Source organism: Mustela erminea, chromosome 10, assembly GCF_009829155.1.
Source record: "Mustela erminea isolate mMusErm1 chromosome 10, mMusErm1.Pri, whole genome shotgun sequence".
Lineage (NCBI taxonomy): Eukaryota > Metazoa > Chordata > Mammalia > Carnivora > Mustelidae > Mustela > Mustela erminea.
The window spans coordinates 7600085-7610528 of record NC_045623.1 but is presented as its reverse complement, the minus strand read 5'-3'; the positions used below and the strand labels follow the sequence as shown (position 1 = coordinate 7610528).

Sequence of the window (10444 nt, the reverse complement as noted above, 5' to 3'; positions counted from 1 at the left end):
TGCTCAGCCAGGAGCCTGCTTCTCCCTCTGCCTGCTACTCTCCCTGCTTGTGCTCTCTTTCTCTTTCTGTCAAATAAGTAAATAAAAGCTTAAAAAAAAATTTCCCCATGGCAAACATAAACACTCAAGGTCAAGTTGTTGGTCGTTCTTTGTGACTTTCCAAACAGAAAGACTTTCTACTTTCTTAAGGAGCCTCTCTTTAATACCCTGTACCTAGATGAAGAGCATAAGGCATAGACATTTGAATACTGGCCTCCCTGATAAGGAATAGCTCCTCCCTTGACTCCTCACTATGTTTCTGCCTTCGCATGTTCAAAAGTCTCAAATATCTGAATTGGATGTCGACTAAATTTGAAAGTGAACAGTGTTGAGTTTGATCTTAACTCCACCAAATCAGAAGATTTTCTATCTCAGCCACACATCCTGCCTATTACAACGGTGAACAGCAACTGTCACTAAGGCAGGGCTCTTTTCTTTGATCAGTTCCATTTTTTTTTTTAAAGGGATTAAAGGATGCAAAGATGACTAGAAAGCCACGGGGCCAATATATACATTTTTAAACACCGGAATTTATTTATTCAAATTGGAGTTGTCCTTCAAAGAAGATATCCTGGGATTCTCTATCTTAGTCAAATGACTGTTCAAAACATTTTTGGAATGCCTCTTCTGGAAACGTCTTTAAGAATAGCTTACCGGCCACATGAAAGACGGCATCATCACTTACTCCAGTACTCTTTTTCTCTTAGCCAGCTAATGTAGGTACACTTCTAGAAAGCAAAGCTGCTCATACCGAGGAAATAACTCTAAAAACTAGGAGGGTCAAGTGCAAAGCAATATCTTTGCCCAGAGAAAGTATGTCACCTCCATGGTGTCCCTGTGATAGAACCAACATAGTGCCCCAGAGCAACCGTAGGTCTGTCCCACCTACACCCAGGGGCTCCAGAGCAAAGCAGCCCCGGGAAATGAGAGTAGAGTCCTAGGAAGGGTCTCCCTGCCTGGAGAATCCCAGATATTTAGCTGCCAGGCCTCTCATCTTCCCAACCCCTTTAAACAAAATAAACGAAACAATAAAAAGTAGTGCTTTGGACTAAGAATCAGACTAGCAGGGCCTCTCAGTGAACTTATAAAATTCTGCCAATGCTTTAACTGATGAGGAATCATCTATAGGTTAAGAAATACCAACCCAATGGCCAGCCGCATGTTTCTCAAGCCCTCCGCACCCTGTCGTCTTCCAAAGGGCAGACCAGGAGAAAACTACCTTGCTCACTACCCTTGGTCACTACCCAGCTTAAGCCTGCTACCAGGGGGTGCTGGAAATGTGGGGGACCTCGTGCTCCAGTCTATACATAGTATTGGCAACTGGAGGTGGAGGACATGTCCCCTTTATTCCTCATTGTTACTTCCAGATCCCTCATTCCTCCCTAAATCCCCTGGCTTGGGAACCTGGGCCATCAGCCTACAGCCTCCCAAGACCACTCACCTTCATTTCTTCAAGTTTTTCTTCCAGGCCCTTTCTCACTGTCTCCAGTACCTCTCTGGGCAACGTCTTTGTGGTTGCACATTGAAGTAAATGATCTTTACAATACCCTTAGCTTCTCTGATCTTCTCTTCTCCCGAGATCATCCTTTCCAGCCATATATACAATCCTTCCTCAGGCCATCCCTCACACTTGATTATCAGTACCAAGAATTACCTGCTCATGAGCTGGAGTTCTCAGACTGACATCTCCTTCAATTCTTGGACACCGCTGGGGCCTTCAATCAACTGATCTTGCTATCTTTTTACTGTTTCCACACCCCTCACAGCCTCACCTCCCCCCTCGCCTGGTTTGGATGCCATGGCTCATTGTTAAACCCACTTACAGTCTTTACCACTTTGACCTTCTGTTGCAGTTACCTAGCAAAGCCCAGGTCTAGGTTAAATCTCACTCTTAACTATAGGGAACAAACTGAGGGTTGCTGGAAGGGAGGTGGGTGAGGGGACAGGGGGACCGACATTAAGGAGGGCACTTGAAGTGATGAGCACTGAGTGTTTTATGCAACTCATGAATCACTGAATTCTACCTCTGAAACTAATAATACAGTATATTAATTAAATTGCATTTAAATAAAAATTTTTAAAAGAAAATTCAACTTTTCCTGCACATTGCTGATGTGCAATACAGTGCAATGTGGCCAGAACAAAATCGGCTGCCTTGACCGCCCTCATAAAGTCATGTTCCCTAGCCTCAATGCTGTCTGCTGCTTCCATTTAATTTTCCTGGTACTTTCCTTTTCCTTTTCCCGATGACCGTCCCTTTCTCCTCAAACATCCAAGGTGTCCTTCCTTGTCTTAATTCTCTGCCGTGGACCTTGATCCCTATGTCACTAGGAAAATTAAGACAACGAAGCGACTTTTGACCGCTTGCTTTTCTACCACGCGTAAAAACGCACCTGCATCTCTGTCCCTCGATTCTTCTTCCTCCCCTGTGCTCTCCCTTCTAACTCCAGCCTGTTCACAGGTGCTGTGGATCCCACCTCTTCAGCAATTGTTCCCTCTCTCTCCCGCATCACCACATTTTCTTTCTCTGCAAGATCATTCTCATCTGCATACAAACATGCAATTATTTGTCCCCCCACCCCAATTCCATATCACTATCCTCCTGTCCTATTTCACTGCTTCTCTTTCCAGCAAATATTATTCCTGGGAGGGTTGTCAAGGTCACTGTCTCTCATTTCCCGTTTCCCATTTCTTCTTAAACATATTCAACTTTTGACCCCTCCATCCACCCAAACTGCTTTGATCAAGGTCACCCCCACGTTGCTAAACCCAGTGGTCCTTTTCAGCCTGCACTTCACTTGACACAGATTAGCCCTTTTCTGGAAAACAGCTTTTTCATTTGTCTTCCAGGGTAACGCTCTCTTCTGGTTTTTCTTCTGTCTTATTGGCCTTTCTTTCTCAGGCTCCTTGCTGCATATTTTCTCATTTCCTTCTACCTTGAAATAGGATCAGTCCTTGGACCTCCTCTTTTCTCTGTCCACACTCATACATGAAGATTTCTTCAAGACTCCTGGCTTTAAGTGCTGTCTCTATCTTGATGACTCTCAATTTAATATCTCTAGCCTGGACCTCTCCCTGACCTCTAATTTTAAATATCCAATTGCCCGCTAAACATCTCCACATGTCAAAACCAAACTCATGATCTTTCCAAATTTACTCTCCCTACAGTCTTTCCCATTTCAGTAAACAGCTACTCCATGCTTCTAACTTCTTAGGTCAGAAACCTTGAAGATATCCTTGACTCCTTTTTTTTTTTCTCTGTTATCACAACCAATCTATCAGCAAACCCTGTTAGCTCTCCTTTCACAAATATATCCCAAATTTGACATCCTACCACTTCCATCACTATGATGCTACTCCAAGGCTTCCCTCTTATAGGGATGATTAAAATAATCCCCTAACTAGTCCTCCCATGTCCACATCTGACCCTTATAATCTATTTCCCAATACAATGGCCAGCATGAACCTTTTCTTTTCTTTCTTTTTTTTTTTTTTTAAGATTTTATTTATTTATTTGACACAGAGAGACAGAGGGATCACAAGTAGGCAGAGAGGCAGGCAGAGAGAGAGAAGAAGAAGCAGGCTCCCTGCTGAGCAGAGAGCCTGATGCGGGGCTCGATCCCAGGACCCTGGGAACATGACCTGAGCTGAATGGAGGCAGAGGCTTTAACCCACTGAGCCACCCAGGCACCCCCAGTATGAACCTTTTCTAACTTGAGCCTACAATGGCCTTCCAGTTCCATTGCTCTAAATTAAAAGCCAACATCCTACAATAGCCTGGAAGGCCTTGGCTGCACTAGAGTTCCATCTTCATCTCTTACTTCCCTTTTCCTTCACCCGTCTCTACCTACAATGGTTTCCTTGTTACAAGTCAAGCACATTCCTGCTTTTGCCTTTGATGGCCTCTCTGGACTGTGGTCTCATCCCAGATTTTACCTTGCCATCTTCCTCACCTCATTCAGTTTTCTGCTTAAATTTAACCTCAGTAACACCATCCTTTATAAGCCTATTGAAAACAAGCACTCTGTACGAGTTGGGAAGGGCTGGCATAACAAGAAGCCCTAGAGCAAGATGTCAATCTGTTTGGTTTCTTCTGAGGCCTCTCTCCTTGGCCTGCGGATGGCTACCTTCTCGTTATGTCCTCACACGGTCCTTTCTCTGTGCAGGAGCACCTCTGATGTCTGTCTAGGTGTCTTAATCTGTTTTTATCAAGACACTAGTCAGATCGCCCTAGGGCCCACTCTAGCAGCCTCATTTTAACTTAATTAATTACACCTTTAAAGGCCTGGTCTCCCAACAAAGGCACATTCCCAGGGTTTAGAGCATCAATATATGCATTTTTGGGGGTGGGGGGGGTCACAAGTCAGTTCCATAGCACACTCTAGTCCCATTTTCTTTTTATTTCTACATCACTCATCACCTTATGCCTAACCATGTACTTTCCTTGCTCATTTATTGTCTGTCTCTCTCCACTACAATATCAATTCAAAAAGGGTAGGGCTTTTTGTCTGTTTTGTTCACCAGTGTTTCCTTGGTGTCTAGAGCAGTGCCTGGCACATAAATAAGTGCTGATAAATATTTGTGAGGTTATATAATGAATTTACACAATTATCTGTCCTGTGAAGCCATTTGAATCTTCGGTGCCCTCAAAGGCACTTATAAACAAGTATGCATACAGTAAATGAATAGTAATTTATGCTGCAAATTTCAAGGGCAATAAATAGGTTAATTAGTGCCAAAGTACACAGGGAATACTTAAGTGTAAAATGAGGCAACAATTCCTATGCTCTGTATGTGTTCATGAAGATATAATACAGTTATATTTTGCCAAATATCTCTCCATGTATTAAATTAGGAGAAGATTACAAAGTCATAGGAAGAAAGACAGATTTCTGGGGCCCCATGAGCTCTCTCATGGAAGGTTCTTGAAGATTGACAGGAGTTAACCTGCCTGCAACACCCAGGGGCCTGTTAGGCCTGGTCAGCCAACATAAGCAGATCACAGTGATGTAATTCTTGTAACATGAATCCTTGCTGGGGTGCAGTGGTGGGGCCGGCTGGAGTCTCACAGAGGGGTCCCTCTCTAGCCTGCCCACACAGTTCAATTTGTTCCCAATAAAAATGCAATAAAAAGCTCACTTGCCTCCAGACTGTTGAATGCTTTTGATTCCGAATTATTTGGAATAGGAATCCTGACTGACAGTATTTTGGGAAAGAAGATGGATGAAACACCCTTAAAGGGAAAAAGAGGGAAAGAAGGAAATAAATTGGTTGTATCTTACGAAGCTGGATGGTAGTTTCAAGACCCTGAAAGATTTTAGAAACACGGAGGCCAGAGCTAAAGTGATTTCTAGCAGCAAATGACTTTGCTCCTAACAGTGGGTGGGGAAATTAAACCCTTTCTTCAAAAGATGTCCAGAGCTTTCAGCAACACTAAGTGCTACCTCTTCATTATCACAGAGTCTAGTATCCTAAGTATGGCAGTTTGGGGATATACTAGTATTTATTTATTTATTTTTCAAAAGATTTTATTTATTTGCTATAGAGAGAGCACAAGTGAAAGGCAGAGAAAAAGGGAGAAGCAGACTCTAAGCTGGGAGTCTGGGAGCCCGATGTGGGGCTCAATCCCAGGACCCCAAGATCATGACCTGAGCTGGAGGCAGACATGTAACCGACTGATGCCCCTAACACTTATTTTATATGTTACTACTATCTAAAGAATTTAGCATAAGAACAGTTTGCTATATTTTGTAACAATATTTTGTGTAGCTTTTGGATTTTCTACAGTTTTCAGTGATCTTAACCATCTCTTGTTAAGAAGAATAATGGCAAACTGATTTTAATCTGAAATAATTTTTTTTTTTTTGCATCCATTGTCTCCTTTATTTCCTCTACCTTTATCGGCCATTAAATCTGAAGGGTGTACAGGTTTTACACAAAACACACTGAGTCCAAGACTCTTTATCCTTGGGCATTCTCTTTTCTAGCCCATCACTGATGCCACATTGGTCTAGTCCTGTCCAGCCTAGAATTCCGAACACTGAAGATCATGATGAAAAGGGTGGCGACAGTGAAGACGGTACTTACCTTTTATGATGCCAACGTCAGATACTTTCAGAATAATTGGAACATTCCTAACTTGTGCTTAATGTAATTTTATGACTTTCTCACTCATGATTTTTAATCCACGCTCAACTGTTTTTTATTTCTAGACAATATAATCTTTTACAGGGTAATAAGTACCCTATGTTTACTACACATGGTATAAAATACTCTTTCTGCTTATTTGTCTTGCTTGGCTTCAGGAGATCTCATCAATTCTAATCCTCATGATTCAATCTCTGCTTACCCTATTACAAATGTAGCTTTAGTTATTTTCCCACTTTTGGATTTGCGTCAACTCGCATGACCTAAACTTTTAGGCTGTCTATATAAATAATCACATTTGTAAACATCTAAGCTAAATTATTTTGAGTTAATCTGATGAAGAAAGAGGAGCAGACAGGAAAATAGCAGACCATCAAGGCAATAATTACGTTTTTATGACTGATCATCTATTTGTGCCATTTTATCTCAAATGTCAATTCCTTGACAGAGGCCAGTTTTTATTCTTTTTTGGTCCTCCAGTACAGTGGTTCTCAAACATTAACAGGCATCCAGGTCACTGGAAGGGTTATTAAAACCAACTGCTGAGCCCCACCCGGAGCTTCTCATTCAGTAGGTATTCTAACAAAGAGATATCTGGATAAAGTGGCTTAAATACAATAAAAGTTTACTTTTCCCATAACAGTCCAGAGTTAGGGAGAGCAATCCAGGGCAAAATGACAGCCTGCTTATTGAGTTCAGGGATGCAGGCTGAGGGGCTGATTCCCCCCATCTTTCTCTTGTGGCTTCTATCCATGGGCCCAATGGGGTATTCCAGTAAAGATGTGCGCCTGTGGGAGCAACTTCCTTTAAAAGAGATGTGGCTTGGAAATTGTGCACATCACTTCTGCCCATATCCCATTGGCTAGAACAGATTCACAGAACCATTGCTTGCTGAAGGGCAGGCTGCAATTGTGGTCCCTGCCTAGCACTCCATTCTCTGCTAAAACTAAGGGAGAGGATTCCATCCCTAAGAAGGAAGGAGAGACGAGATACTGGGGCATGGTGAGGAGTCTCTGCCACAAAATCTGATGGCAAATCCCCGTATCAGGTGATGAAAATCTGAACCACACTAGACTGTGCTGTGTGAGCAAATGAAGAACTTTTGGAGAATAACTGCAGGAGCATTGAAGGAAGCAGCACAGGTAGGAAGAAGGGAGGCAGGGAGGGCAAAATGAGGGCTGTCACAGGACACACAGGAGAGGCTCACAATCTAGACTGGTCAAGAAGGGGCAGACCATTCCCTTGGACACACTGGTTAAGTGGTACCAATGGGTTCCTAACTCGGAGATAACAGAGAGTAACAACCAATGTATGACCTTACAAAGGTGACTGAATCTTCACTTTACTTTATTTACTTAAAAGAGCAGCACTAATCATTCCTATCTTATAGCCTGATAGAAATATGAAGTGAGATATTGCATATAAATACACAGAATGCCCCGGCTAGAGCAAGTGCAGACTAGTACATGCTAGCTCTTACTACTCCAGTATGGTTTGGGGAACTCTATGGTCTGTCCTTCTCAACTAATCCTTTCACTATCCTCATGAACTCTCCAGCTGAGAGTTCTCTCTCTGGACAGTTCTGACCTGTATGTGTTCGACCTACGACAAGCAAAATCAGCAAGCTGAATGCCTTCACACGGCAGTGTCCAACGGACATTTCTGTGATGATGGAAATACTCTCTAGTCACGCTGTCCAACATGCTGGTCATTAGTCCCTGAGGCTAGTGAGCACGTACGGAGCACTCCCATGTCTTGGTCTCCTTCTTAGTAATATGAGACTGGTACCAGGAGTGGGTTCTGAGAATTAAACAAGAGAATACATATAAAGCAGTGGCTCTCAAAGTTCATTCTGATCAGAATCACCTGGAAGGTTGTTGAAACACAGATTGCTGGGTTGATCCCCCACATTTCTGATTCAGTAGGTCTGGGGAGAGCCAGGGAATCTGCCTAGTCATGGTCACACTGCAGGGCAGGGAACTGCACGTGGAAAACCACATTCTAACATTCTAAGACATTTGGTAGGGTGCCTGATTCATGTGAAAACTCAACAGTGTTATTTAGTGTGTGGGGATCAGCATCTTTACGATTTCTGAAAAACAAACAACCCACACTTTAACAGAAACCTCTAGCCCATTTTCAGACACTATTTCGAGACATGTTTATGAGGTTCCTACATAGCATAAGATACTCCCATGTGTTCCAAGTGATGGTCTGTCAGAATGGGTTTGAAATACGGTTTGTCAGCTTGTAGAGCTAAAGAACACTGAGTTACCTGGCCATGGTTACTGCCATGTGAAATAACTTTCACCATTTCAACTCTCCACAAAACATATGGAAAATGACAAAATCACCTTTTGAGGTGGGCCACAAGTTTGATGTCTCTCTGATTCTTCCTCTCAATGAAAAGATTGGGCTGAGGCCTGTAGGTAGGTGACAAGGAGGGAAAAGACATCTAGGTTCTCATCTTGGCTCATTTACCAACTTCCTGAGGTCACTGGCAAGTCTCTCAGTCATGGCTGTGCATTTTGGACCTGAGGAGCCCTCAGGTCACTTGCAAAGAAAACCAGAGCAGGATGGTCAGTCACAAGCCCACATTCACTGTGAGGGCTTTGCTCCTTGAAAGTCATCCTAGTCCCCTAGTTTTTCTCCACAGAGATTCTTTCCATGGCACCTTTAGTTCTGTGGATGAAAGGTGTGGCAAGCAGATTAAAAAATAATACACAGACACAAACAATTGGTTTGATAGATCCATCTTTAATTTTGTCATTTTCTAGCATTCACACTTGGGTTTCTTTTAAAGGGGGGGGGAAAGAGCCCTGGAGGAACTATGCCCAAAGAGGCTCTAGGACTATAGATATCACATTCCAAGAAAATCTACCTGGGGTAGATTCCGGGATGCGGTGTTTCGTGTACTTATATCTGTTCTGATAAAAGGACTACTCTACTTCCTTTCCTTAAGGAACATGAACAAAAATTCTTTGTGGGGCATCTGGGTGGCTCAGTCGGTTAAGCTTCGGATTCTTGATTTCAGCTCGGGTCATGATCTCAGGGTCATGGGATCAAGCCCTGCATCAGGTTCTGCGCTCAGAAAGGGGCCTGCTTGAGGTTCTCCCCTTTTTCCTCTCCCTCTGACCCTCCCCCTGCGCTTTCTCTCCCCCCTCCCCCCAATAAGTAAATAAATAAACCTTTAAACAAATTCTTTGCCCAACATTCTAGTCCCTTATGATCATGGTACCCACTGACAAAAAAACTTACAAGCAATTTCCCCTACAAAATCAAGCTTGCTAACAGGATTGTCATTTCCATATTCAGAAAGTGCAGAGAAGCTAGGTTTTAGAGTGACTCATTATTACTCAAAGGGGCTGAGGTAGAGGGGAGGTGAGAAGCTTCCACTCATCGGGGAGAATCTGCAATGTCAGGCCTCATTACTATGGTGGTCTGGCAGGATACCTCGAAGCGTCTCTGCCTTGAGAAGATTAGGAGACAGAACTTGGGATCTGCTTTGGGGATTCCAAGAAGCAAATACGACCAAGGTTGGCTGAATCCAGATTTAAAACAGGCAGCTATGGGTTGAATTACCGATATGAACAGTGCTATAGTTCAGGTCTTGTATATCAAGTGTTCACGTTCAAAATAAGAATGTTTGGAGTCCCATAGATCCTGCTCTTTATGGTTCTGTGCTAATGGGAAAAACAGCACTCTTAAAGGAGTGAAGGTTTTAATCTTGGACTTGCTTCTTACTGAGTGATAGACATTGCACAAGGTAATGTATTCTCTGGGCCTCGATTTCCTGGAGGGTAAAATGCCAATCCCCTGGTACATTTCCCAGGGGGCTGGTGATGTTGAACTGGGAGCAAAGGCAAAGAAGTACTTAACTACAAACAGGATCCTGGAACCTGGGTTCTTGTAAATCAATCAAGCTGAAATCATGGAACCTTCTCAGAAGATAGTATCATGGGGTTTCTGGGTGGCTCAGTGGGTTAAAGCCTCTGCCGTCGGCTCAGGTCATGATCCCAGGGTCCTGGGATCGAGCCCCGCATCAGGCCCTCTGTTCAGCAGGGGGCCTGCTTCCTCCTCTCTCTCTGCCTGCCTTGTGATCTCTATCTGTCAAATAAATAAAAAAATAAAATCTTTAAAAAAGAAAAAAGAAGATAGTATCATGTATTTCTGAATTAAACAAAACAAAACTATACTTACTGGGACAGTCAGTGTGGTTTCATCAGGGACAAGTTAAACAACTTAATACATTTAGACA

General features: G+C 43.1%; 1 long non-coding RNA gene across 1 annotated transcript; it reads right to left on the bottom strand.

Annotated features, from left to right (window-relative positions):
• Positions 1 to 416: 416 nt before the first annotated feature.
• LOC116567921 lies at positions 417 to 10222 on the bottom strand. Its single transcript, XR_004276427.1, has 4 exons — positions 9479 to 10222; positions 4816 to 4820; positions 3953 to 3958; positions 417 to 427 (listed from the first exon to the last, which is right to left on the bottom strand). It is a non-coding gene; the product is annotated as an uncharacterized LOC116567921 (long non-coding RNA).
• Between the last annotated feature and the right edge of the window lie 222 nt (positions 10223 to 10444).